This window comes from Alligator sinensis, unplaced genomic scaffold (assembly GCF_000455745.1).
Source record: "Alligator sinensis unplaced genomic scaffold, ASM45574v1 scaffold781_1, whole genome shotgun sequence".
NCBI classification, from domain to species: Eukaryota; Metazoa; Chordata; order Crocodylia; family Alligatoridae; genus Alligator; species Alligator sinensis.
Window position 1 is genome coordinate 3,957,286 of NW_005841845.1, and position 9,886 is coordinate 3,967,171.

General features: G+C 56.1%; 1 protein-coding gene across 1 annotated transcript in view; it reads left to right on the top strand.

The window, feature by feature from the left end:
* ZSWIM5 (zinc finger SWIM-type containing 5) overlaps window positions 1-9,886 on the top strand; it is a 120,238-nt gene that overhangs the window by 93,156 nt on the left and 17,196 nt on the right. The gene's annotated exons all lie outside the window — the stretch shown is intronic.

A 9,886-nucleotide genomic window follows, 5' to 3' on the forward strand; every position in this document is an offset into this window, starting at 1 on the left:
GCTGTGGTCACGCACGTGTTTATTCGCGTAATAGCGGATCCGACGGGCAAGGGGCTGACGCGTAGGAGCAGCTGATGTGTGGAAAAAGGCAAAATAAATGAGGACGTGGATTTGGAGGTGGCGGGGGGGGATAGGAGGGGAAATGCCTCTCTTCATCTCCTAGGGAAAGTCTGTTGTGGGCTGAAGCACAGGGAGGAAGCTGGGGATCGTGCACCGCTCTGGCTTCCCGTGGGGTCTGGGAGCCTTGCTTGAATGAGAGAGATCCTGGGAAAATGCTCTCGCCCATTCTCCGTCCCCAGAGCAGGGCCCGGGGAACGGCACCTCCAGCGAGTGGGCAAAGGTGATGCTGTGTTTGAAGTGCCAGGCTCCAGATGTTGCTCAAACAGCTGGAGCTGGACCTTCCTACCTAGTAACTTGCCAATAGAGAGATGGGACTAGCGGTCCTGAGCCTCGCAGCAGAGGTGGGCATTTGTGCGCTGGTTTGTCGTGTGCTTCGCGGTCCTTCTAGGCAGGGGTGTTCAAGGTCTGGCTGGCAGGCCAGATCCAGCCTGGGGAGCCATGGCATCTGGCCTGTGGGGCTCCCCGTGGCTCGGGGAATTTGGTGATGGGGGAGCAATGGCCGTTAATACGGCCGCCCGCGGCCGAATTCCCAGCCATGCGTGGCAGGTCGGAGATGGGCCGTGCCCCCTTCTCTCTGCATGACGAGGATGGGGTTGTGCCACGCTCCCGTCCCTTCACATGGCCAGATGGGGCTGTGCCCACCCTGAGCGCTACATCTGGACCCCCAGCCAGATCCATCCCACGGACAGACCTGGCATTGTCCATCCAGCCCGCCAGGCAAACAGCTTGAGCACCGCTGCTCCTCGGGAAGGTGATCTCGGGGGTGAGTTAGAGGAACTGCCACTTCGGGCCAGGTGCCAGGGCTCGGAGCCGGGGTCTCGTTTGCTCTGAGCTCACCAGGAGGCGAAGCGCAGAGCGTCTGCAGCTCCGTTGGACATCACCGAGCCAGGGCTGTCCGGGGCAGGCCCGCTGGCCTCAATGCTCGCTCCTCCAGCTGGACAATGGAGACGGTCCTGATTTTGTCCGGAGGCACACGGCTGTTGCAGGACTAAGAAGCGTGTCTAAAGTTCTCCAAAGATGAAAAGCCTCAGGCTGGGGTTAAGTAGACCCCAAAGGCGGATCAAAGGTGGTGCAGGGACCCGACTAAATGGGATTAGACAGCTCAGGATCCAATCTGGGCAGCTTCTTAGAGCTGCTTTCTCCAGAGGAGAGAGAAGAGGAGCTCTTAAGCCCTCTCAATGGGGCTCCTTGCTGTAGAGCCGGCAAGTGACCTCCGAAATGGCATCAGCGGAGAGTCTTGTGATGTTATTTCCAATGAGCGTCTCGGAAGTTAGTTTGAACCGTTCTCTTTAAAAATCCTGCCACCAAAGCAGCGGGCACCCTCTACGCTGCGGGGTGCCCTTCGGAAACTATTCTGCTTACTTTCTCCAGAGACCGGCCAGAGACGGCTGAACCTGGTGAGCTTTCGGCCCTGGAGGCGATGTCAGAGGCGGGCGTCCTGGGGCAGATCCAGATGCTGAACCAGCGGACGCCTCCCACCACCCCATTGTTTCAGAGTCTTGTGCCCCTTCCCTGTGCTCCTTGCCCAATCTGCTGCTCTGCTTTCGGCTCCATGCTCCCCGCTTGACCTGCTGCTCTGTTTTCTTCTCAATGCCCTGTACTCTCTAACCAATTTGCTGCTCTGCTTCCCGCTCAATGCCCCATGCTCCTTGCTCTGCTTTTTGCACCGTGCTCCCTGCCTGATCTACTGCTCTGCTTGTCCTGCTCAGTGCTCTTGAACATAATGGTTGGAGATGTTTCCTCTGGCATCTCTAACCCAATAAATGGAGGTCAGGAGGATACTGAACAGCGGGTAGATCACTAGAGAGACCTGGTTCAACGCACTCTCTCTAGAGCATCCACTTCTGCAAGTGTCAGGGACGGGATGCTGGGCTAGATGGACCATTGGTCTGGCCCAGCCTGGCCCTGCTGATGTTCTTATTCAGTTCATAGCTCAACAAAATGGGACAAGCCACAAAGCTGTTGCACAAAATAGGTGCAATTGCTGGGATCGCAGATCAGATCCCATCTCGCCTTTGATTGGACATTCATCCTGGGGTAGGATCCCCTGGGAGGCAAATCCAGGTTCCAGTCAGCCCGATCCAACCACCAAGTTGCCTTCCCTGGTTCCAAGGCTTGAAAGTCTTAGGAGCCAGATGTTGACTGCTCCCGGGGTAGGGGGAAGACAGGATGCAAAGAAGTGTGATCCCACTGCAGAGGATCTGGAGGACAGGGTCATGCGGGAAAGGATCTGTTCAAGGATCCAGGGAAATTCCAGACCAGGGGTGAGCAATAATTTCAGGCGGAGGGCTGCTTACTGAGTTGTGGCAAGCCATCAAGGGATGCATGACAGGCAGCCAGGGGCAGATCAATATCAATTTTCTAAATTTTGTAGGGGCCCTGCGGGCCGGATACAATGGGCTGGCGGGCCGCATCAAGCCCGCGGGCCACATTTTGCCCACCCCTGTTCCAGACCCACCTGAAGAGGTGCTTCCCAAGGGGCCCCATGTGGGGACCCAGCGGGGCTCGTGGAAGGAGGAACCACTCCGCTCCTCCTGTTCATCCAACGGGTCCCAGCCAGCCTGGCCCCATGTCTCCAGTCTGTGAAACATAGAAAATAAGGGCTGGAAGGGAGCTCAGGAGTCACATCGAGTCCAACCCCCTGCTCCAAGCAGGACCAGCCCCAACTTCATCATCCCAGACACGGCTTTGTCTACCTGGGTCTTGGAAAACCTCCAAGGATGGAGATCCCTCCAACTCTCTGCGGAGCCTGTTCCAGTGTTTTAGTACCCTCCTCATGAGAAAATTCTTCCTAATATCCAACCTCAGCTTCCCTTGCTGCATCTTGAGCCCATTGCTCCTTGTCCTGCCATCTGCCCCCACTGAGGACAGCCCAGCTCCATCCTCTTTGCAGCCCCCCTGCAGGGAGGTGAAGGCTGCTATTCAGTCCCCCTCGGTCTGCTCTTCTCCAGACTAAATCAGCCCAGTTCCCTCGGCCTCTCCTCACCAGTCATGCCTCCCAGCCTCTCAGCCATTTTCATTGCCCTCCACTGGACTCTCTCCAATGTGTCCACATCCTTTCTGTCGTGGGGGCCCACAGCTGGACACAGGACTCCAGATGTGGCCTCCCCAGTGCAGAATAGAGGGGAAGGATCACTGCCCTAAATCTGCTGGCAACGCTCCTACCAATGCAGCTCAGTATGCTGGTTGCCTTCTTGGCACCAAGGGCACTCTGCTGGCTCCTGTTCAGCTTCTTGTCCCCTGTCCCCCCAGGCCCTTTTCTGCAGGGCTGCTGCCCAGCCCATCACCCCCAGCCTGCACCGGTGCAGGGGATCGCTCCCTCCTCAGTGCAGGACTTTGCACTTGTCCTTGTTGAACTGCATGAGATTTCTTTTGGTCCAATCCTCCAATTTGTCAAGGTCACTCTGAATCCTAGCCCTACCCTCCAGTGTACCCACTACACCCCCTACCTTGGTGTCATCTGCAGACTTGCTGAGGGTGTGCTCCATCCCATCGTCCAGGTCGCCGATGAAGACATTGAACAAAAGCGGCCCCAGGACCGACCCCTGGGGCGCTGCGCTTGATACCAGCTGCCAACTAGACATCGAGCCATTGACCACTACCCTCTGAGCCTGATGCTCCAGCCAGTTTTCCATCCACCTTGCAGTCCACCAGAATCACCAGAGCCGAGTCCTTGAGCCAAAGGCCGTAGGGTTGCACTAGCCAGCAGCCTGGGATCTGTTCCAGCTTCATTTGTGCCTTCGAAGGATCAAGCGTCTTTCTCCCGGGAAGGTGTCCAAGCATCTTCTCCACTGTCCTTGGCCTTGATGCCGCAGGACCAAGGGCCCCTTCCAGGCCTCCAAGCCCAGTCCCTGGTATTGCAGGGACCCGTGTCGATACCGATCCAGCTCCATCTTAAAAAGGAGCTGGGTTTTGTGCCTCTCCCCAGCACCGCTGCTCAGGTGGGCAGAAACCTGCCTCTCGTTTCCAGCCTACGCGTACTCCTGGCTAGCTCACCTTGATTAGTTCCTGCCCTTTCGCTGAAGTACCTCTTCTCCCTTCCTGACAGCCCCTTAGAGCCGTAGTTCTCAATGTTTTTTGGCTCAAGGCCTCCTTGGAAAATGCCACCGCTTCGTTTTCACTCCTTTTCGACTGCGGAAAAAATAACAGAGCCATTTTCTTTCTTGCAAAGAGCTCGGAAAGACACAACAGAGCAGAATGCTTTAACGCGGTGCATTCCTGTTTGAGATCTCTGGGCTGATCTTGTGAATCGTTCCTGCCCCTGCAGCACCCTTGGAGGGATCTCGAGGCACCCCAGGGTGCTGGGGCGCCTGGTTGGGAATCACTGCCTTATGGATCACATCTCTCGCTAGTTTAGCTGGGTGGGAAATATCCTGACCCTGACGGCTGCTTTTATGGTGCCCAAGGACTCGAACGCGCTTTGCACGTCTGAATGACTTTGTCCTCCGTTCTCCTGCGGAGCCGGGCAACGCGGCTCGTCCACGCGCAAGGAGTCCAGAGGCATCGATGTCTCGAGAGCTGGGGTTTGCTTCCCCTGTAGCAGGGGCATGACCTCTCCCCAGGGTCTCTTGAGCATCTATTGACAACATTTCACAGTTGCGGGATGTCGGCTGGTGCAGTCCCCCTGCGTTCCCGGGGGGCAGGTTCGGGTGCAGCGTTTGGTGTCATGTCCGGGTTGACGGCGGTTTCACTAAAATTGGATGGTGGGTTGGTCTGGCCTGGTTTGCACAGGGCTGATCCTGCCTCAGGCAGGAGCTGGGCCAGATGTGACCTGTGCAAATCCCTGCCAGCCCCGCGGCAAGTCTTTCTTTATGACTGCTTCCTACCTGGCCAGCAAACGTGTCCCTGTGTGGGCACCTGGCTCTATCTCGTGACTGCTGGCCTTGCTCCGTGCTGCTGTACCCACTAGGCAACTTCATGGGCGAGGCTGTGCAATGATGATGGATGTCCCAGGTGGCAGGTTCGACTTCCAAAGAAAGCTATGCAAATCCATCTGGTCAGCACTGGCAGCCAGCCAATGCGTATTCAAATGGACATTGAAATATTGCCCTCCGACCATCCACGTGCCGTTCCCACGACTCCCCCTCCTGCATCCAGGTGAACAGAGGGAGGTTCTTGAACCCGGCAAGAGTCTGTCCATTGCAACCCAAGACCGAATCGGGTTTCCTGCACGTCTCGCACCCCGTGTTGGAGCGACTCTGCTCAACATTCGCTGTTCAGACGCTAGTTTTTGCATCAGTGGAGCTGGACTCTTCTCGAAGGTGACTGATGACAGGACAAGGAGCAATGGGCTCAAGCTGCAGCAAGGGAAGCTGAGGTTGGATATTAGGAAAATCTTTCTCACAAGGAGGGTGGTGAAGCACTGGGACAGGCTGCCCAGACAGGTGGTGCAGTCTCCATCCTTGGAGGTTTTGAAGACCCGGGTGGACAAAGCTGTGTCTGGGATGATGCAGTTGGGGCCGGTCCTGCTTGGAGCAGGGGTTGGACTGGACATGACTCCTGAGCTCCCTTCCTGCCCTCGTTTCTGTGATTCAGTGATCATCCTGCAGCCCAGAGGGGTTTCCCACGAGGAGACAGCTGTACTACTGTAGCAAAAAACATCTTTTCTCACATACAGGTTGCACTTTCTCCCCCCAAAAATCAGCTCCCCAAAACGATGGTGTGTGTATCAAACGAGGAAGCTGATTTTCTGCCTGGGGTTTGATTCATGCTGCACAGGGCAGCAGCTGTTGCATTTCTATTTGGGTAGCGGAGGGAGTCAGTTGACTCGATGGTTCATTTTTCTTTGCTCCTCAGGTTTTAACAGCGCTCTCTCCTTTTTAGTGCTCTTGATTTTGTTCCACTAACCCAGCTAGCCTTTCTTACTGCACTTTTGCTGCCTGCCAGCTGTTTCTGGTCTGTCTCCTCTTCTTTCACAGCCTCGGAGACTTTTTAGCTCTTTTCAAAGTGATAAATCTGCCCCCTGTGGAGATCAGTCTTCAGCAGCAGCTAGGGTTTCAGCTTTAGTGATGTAGGGAAGGGAGGGTGAGTCCGCTGAAGATTGGGCTCTGTCCCTGCTTTATGCAGCTGTAACTCTGGGAAGGTCTTTTTTTTCTCTTTCTGCCTTTCGAAAACAAGGTGTGTATTATATTCAGGGGCATATTGTATGTGAGAGAAGTACAGTAATTATGCCCTGAGGCAGGAGCAAGGGGTTGTCTTTCCATCTGGGGTCTGAGTGACTGATGGTGGGTTTATGGAGCTCCCTTTCCACGTGAGAGGTGCAGTGATGTTTCCTTAAATAGCTTAAAATATATGGATTTATTCAGCTTATTATTATTATTTATTAAGTGTGTTTATTCAACCAGGTTCTTTGGAGCTGGGGTGCCACCGGAGACTGGAGAACGGCCTTTCTCTGCCCGTTTGTAGCCCTAATCGCTCCTAGTCGGTCCTGTCTCGTCATCGCGGTGCCGGCAGCTGGGTTACTATAGCGCTCGTGGTGGCCGCACAAAACGACCGATTCCTGCCATCAATATTTAAAGGCCTCGCCGGTCCTTTTGTTTACTCGTCCCTGTTTCTCCATTTCCCCCGTGTAATTGCTCGCACGTTATCTGCTCTTCCCTGTCGCACGCGTAGGAGTCTGATATTACAACATCCTCCATGAATCTTTTATATGAAAGCAAAACAAATGTGCAAGCAATAATTAGACTTTGTTTCGCACGGCAGGAAGCGCGCCGTCGTTTCGCCGGGGTTGGGATCCAGGTCTCGGCTGCGCAACTGGTGATGGCGGGGCGGGGAGGGAGAAATTTTCCTTCGCGGTGCATGCACGCACCGGCTTCGCCTGTGCACGCGCTCTGCTTGCAAACGTGCTCGTTGGGGTGATGGCGGTGTAGGATTCACATCTGCCCCTTCCCAGCTCCTTGCCCGTTCTCATCGTGCATGCCTCTCATGCAGCCCTCTTGCTCATTAGCAATGGGTTTAAATTTAAATCTGTGGGTTTGGGGTTTTTTTACCCCCTGCCGGAGGTGCTCTCAGCAGACCTGTTGCATAGATATGGGTCGGCTAGTTTGGCCCAAGACCGTGGGTTGGCCTCATGTCCCTGGCAGAAGGTGGAAGAGGCCGGGGTGGGTAGGGGCCGCTTCCCGGTCTTTAATTGCAAGACATTGCTTTCAACCCAGCCCCGTTCATCTTCGTACCCGTCTGTTAGCAGTCGCTCCCATAGCACTGGTTATCCTCGATCTCCGTATCGGCGTCCGGGCCGCCTCCGAATAGCCAGATTCTTGCCGTCGGCTGCTTCCCGTAGCCCTGAGCTCTTGTTTCCTCCTAAATGTTTATTCGTGTTAAACTTCACCCATCGGGTCCTGTTAAATGGCCCTGCCACCCTTGACCTTTGAGCCTCAGCCTTGACCTTGACCTGAATGTCCCTGCCACACTTGGGGGGTTGGACTAGATGACCTCCTTCCAACCCAAATTTCCTGACTTTTTTATGATTCAGTGACCCGGGTAGAGCAGTGTGTGCTCAGAGCACCACGAGGATGGACGGCCCAGGGGTTAGCGGTTAGGGACCTAGAGTCAGTCCCCGGCTCTGCCACCGATTCAGCTCTACAACCTTGGGCAAGTCACCTTGTCTCCTTGTTCCTCTGAAAAATGGAGCTTGTAGCTCTGTGCCCCGGGGGGATGGTGAGGGTAAACCTGCTGGGACTCGGACACGGCGGTCATGGGGGTTGCTGTCTCAACTGAGTTGGGCAATGGGACAAGCTGCCCAGGAAAGTCGTGGGAAGAAGAGACGTCTCTCTGGGTATCCGTGCGTCTGCGCAGGAGAGGTAAAACGAGCAGTGTCAAGGTCGTGGGTCTTTGTAACCGCAGCAGTCGGCTGCCTCTTCGTCCACGCCACCAAACCTGTGGAAGGAGGTTCCTGACCTGGTATGAAAGGTGCCACGTCTTGGTGTGCTGCACCCCAGTCGGGCGGCTGCTCGCGGCCAGCATCTCCGGCTCCAGTCGAGCCGCCTCCGTGCTTCTCCAGCAGCCGGTCGTTTCCTCGCTGCCGCTGAAAAACCTGCCTTCGGCCTCTTCCTTCAGTACGGCACGGGCAGTGCCCGAGGCTCGCGTGCAAACTAAAGTAAGAACGAAAGGCAAAAAAGAAATTAGCAAAGTCTGCAATTATGATTTGGCAAAAATTAAAGGCACGGGAGGCAAGTGGCTGCGTCTGGCCAGACCAGGTGTACTCTGCGCCCCGCGCCGCAGGGCCGGGGTTGGCTGCCCTTTGCTTGCAAGCCTGTGAGATGTAGTCCTCTTGATTGGGGTTGGGGTTGCCTGGGATCTGTCGACCGAGCAACCTCGGCTCCATCGTCTCCGGAGTATCAGCCGACGGCCGCGTTTGGAGCCGAGTCGGGGTGGTGTCTTAGTGGAGCAAACATGTGCCCCGGGGTTGCAAAACCCCCACCGGGAACTCCCGGCGGCAGCAGGAAAAAGGGGAGCGGCGTTTTCCAACCAGCCCATCCGGAAACCACAGCTGCGGGCTCCCGATCCAACTCCGGCGGAGCTGAGAAGACGCCACAACCATTTCATTGGAAACCTTTGGGCCCCCGCTTCCCCTGCGCTGCGCTGCGTGCGTGGCGCCGGGCTGGTCCAGCGGTGACCCCCTTACCCACTCGAGGGTGATAATAAGCATGAGAGAAGTAGGTTAGAGTTCAGAGCGTGCTGGAGGCACATTGATTTTTCATTGTCGCCCTCTTTCAGCGAGGAATTTCTCTCGAGCCCTTTGGCTTTGCAGAACCAAACCCGTCGCGGGCCGCGTGGCGGAGGGTTTTTGTCAGCGAATGTCAAGCATCCAGATGCAGAGATGCTGATAATTTTTTACAAAGTCGTGCCATTGTTCGGCTCCTCACAAAGCTGCCTTTGAAGAACGTGAAAGGGTTTAAAATGCTACGGATAAATAACAAGGGTGCGTGTCCTGGGAGGGGGATGAGCAAGGCAGTGTTTTGACTCGATTTGACAGGCTGCAAAATGCGGCTGGAGTTTAGCAGGGGTCTCTGCACCACCTGGCGAATAAATGATCCGTCCTGTATATCCCCAGGCTTTGTCTAGCGGCTTCCAAGGCAAAAACCTCATTGACTTTTGTGCCTTTTTGTCTTGCCGCCGGGCTCCTTTCGGCTTTGCTCTTGGCTTTCAGCGGCCTTTCATGCCGGCTAGGTGTAGCCGCTGTGCGACCGGCGCCTAGTCGGCAGCGGTTTCCTGCCCCGCAGAGAGGCACCGCTGGCCGCGTGTCACCAAACGGAGACTCACAAGCGTCTGAAAGGCGCGTGCGGCAGAGCTGGAGGGGAGGGAAAAGCCGATCCTCGCTGGTTTGGAGCTCGGGAAGTTTTTTGAGCCAGCGGTTTGCAAAGGAATGAGACCCTGCTAGGGCCTGGGGGGGTGGTACTTGTGTGGGTCGGGATGGGTAGCGCCCCGCTGTTCCCTCCATGGCTGTCCGAGCACGTTGCAAAGGAAGTCAACGAATGCGTTTTACCAGGATGGGGAAACTGAGGCACAGAGAGGCCAAGGGGCATGTCACCCAGTGCACCAGTCACCCAACCTGGTGCTCTCAAGTGCTCTCCCCACCAGGCCGCACTGCCGTCTGGTGCCAGGAAGGGACTGCTAGGACCGAGCTCGATGTCCAAGGGGACCCAGAGCCGAGCTGTTCCCCCCCTGTTGACTTGAGCCCCCTCTCCCCCGTCACTTGGGCTGGTGCTTTCAAGGCCCCGATCCTGCCCTGGGATCCCGTCACACGGACCCCGCCAAAGGTCCCTGC